Genomic DNA, 2,470 nt, shown 5'->3' on the forward strand with positions numbered 1-2,470 from the left:
GAGTTACAGGCCATGATGGCAACTGTAAGAGGAAGGTTATGGCAAGAGTTACAGGCCGTGATGGCGAGGACGGCTGCCTCCACCTGTGCTCTCCATTTATCTTCACTAGCCTTAATTTTTATGGCGTGACCTGGGGAGGTGTGGGGGGGGGGAGGGTTTGGGGATGGGAGGGAGGTGGTGTGGGGGGGGGGTTGTAGTAGTTGAGGGACGTGGTGGGGGGGGGTAGAGGTTTTGGGGAGTGGGTTGGGAAAGGGGGTGTGGATAGGGAGGGGGAATGTAGTGGGGGGAGGGAGTGGGAAAAGGTAGGGGGGTGGGGGTTAGGTGAGAGGGTGGGGGGGGTGGTAGGGGGGGGTGGTAGGGGGGGGTGAAGGTGGGGAAGGTGGAGGGTGTTGGGAAGGCTGAGTGTGATATGTGGGCGTTTGGTGGACGGCTGGATAAATAAGGTTGTGTGTGGTGGGAGGTGATGGTGTGTGTGGGGGGGGGGGGGAGAAAGGTGAGGGTGTGGGGGGGGGGGCAGGTGTGTAAGGGTGTGGAGGGAGGGGGCAGGTGTGTGAGGCAGTGGGGCAGGGGGGGAGAAGTGATTGGAGTAGGTGTGTCTTGTTTTAATAATGTTAATATTGTGGGCATTACTGAAAGAAAGAAAAACTGTGTGTGTGAGAAAGAGAGAGAGAGAGAGAGAGAGAGAGAGAGAGAGAGAGAGAGAGAGAGAGAGAGAGAGAGAGAGAGAGAGAGAGAGAGAGAGAGAGAGAGAGAGAGAGAGAGAGAGAGAGAGAGAGAGAGAGAGAGAGAGAGAGAGAGAGAGAGAGAGAGAGAGAGAGAGAGAGAGAGCGAGAGAGCGAGAGAGCGAGAGAGCGAGAGAGCGAGAGAGCGAGAGAGCGAGAGAGAGAGAGAGAGAGAGAGAGAGAGAGAGAGAGAGAGAGAGAGAGAGAGAGAGAGAGAGAGAGAGAGAGAGCGAGAGAGAGAGAGAGAGAGAGAGAGAGAGAGAGAGAGAGAGAGAGAGAGAGAGAGAGAGAGAGAGAGAGAGAGAGAGAGAGAGAGAAAATTTAATCTCACACACAGCTTTGTGAACACTCATCGTCCTAATGTGGTTGTTGTGCTAGAAACATTTCAAGATGACAGACTCCTGAGAACTTTGCCACAATGGCCAGTTATGCGTCATGGATGCCCCGAGACAGGCAAGGTCCAGGAGAGGGTGTTGCAGTGTGTGTCAGCAAATCTGTGCATGCTTAACCCATTGATGGAGTCATCTTGAAATTATGTTCTTCAAAATTTGCATAAATCTGGTACCTCAATACACTTGTGTGCAATGTACAGACCTCAAAGGCAAGGTGCTTCCCCAATTAACTTCCTGATGGACACCCTAGACTCCCCACTAATGCAACACAGCCGTCAACACATTATAATTGTCGGTGACCTCAACCAATATCTCCTTCAGAAGAATTTTGATAATCTCTTAGCAGTCTTCAACCTCGAAAATTGTGTGTGCTTTCCAACCCACATACCAGGCTCGTCCCTCGATCCTGTCCGAACTGACCTTCCTGCAAGTATAGTTTACTGCAGACCTCTGGGATATGTTGGCTCTTCAGACCACCAGGCTGTCTTTATTACACTGGCTATCTCAATAGATCGAGGTGAAGAATTTGTTCGAACTACCTAGCTTTGGGACGAGGAACTGGCCAGCCTCCGCTCAGAGCTTGAAGCAACTGATAGGAATGCTTTGCTCCAAGGGGACGTGAACAGCCATGCAAACATTTTCCCCAGTTGTATACTGGACCTCCACCACAGGCCCACCCCTCACCGGCAGTGTGTGACCAAGCCTACTGATCAACCTTGGTTAGGATATCGCTGCTGGATGGCAGCCGAGGCTAAAATAAGGTCTGAAGGATATTTCAAAGTCAGCCCTCGGTTCATACCAGAAACATTCATAGGCGATCATATATAATGAAAGTTTAAAAGTGGGCTGTGTCCAGATGGGAACCAGAAACTGGAAGGAAGCTGCATCAGGAAGAATTGAATCCAGTCTGGTGGTCCCTGGTGAAAGACTGGCAGAGATGTTCATCTGAGGACACAATCCTGCCTCTATACCGAGAGATGGGAGTGTTGCAACCAAGAATCAGAAGGCTGATCTACTGGCAAACAACTTTTTGCTGCCAAGATGTAAGTCCCTGATCCTGAAGGTCAGCCTCCACATCTTGCTCCATGCACTGTGTCTAGGATGACTGAAGTGGTTATACAGCAAGCTGAAGTTCTCCAGCTCCTTAACACGCTAGACACAAGCAAAGCTGTGGGGCCAGATAAGGTCAGTCCAAGACTACTACACAGCTCCTCTGACCTGTTGGCTCCACCTCTCACGCGCCTCTTCCAACTCTGCCTGGCTCAAGGCATGTGGCCCTCCTTATGGAAGAAGGCAGCCGTTGTTCCAGTACACAAAAAGAGCCGCAGCTCAGTAGCTGGTAACTACAGACCTGTG

The sequence above is a fragment of the Procambarus clarkii genome, chromosome 9, assembly GCF_040958095.1.
Source record: "Procambarus clarkii isolate CNS0578487 chromosome 9, FALCON_Pclarkii_2.0, whole genome shotgun sequence".
Taxonomy (NCBI): Eukaryota; Metazoa; Arthropoda; class Malacostraca; order Decapoda; family Cambaridae; genus Procambarus; species Procambarus clarkii.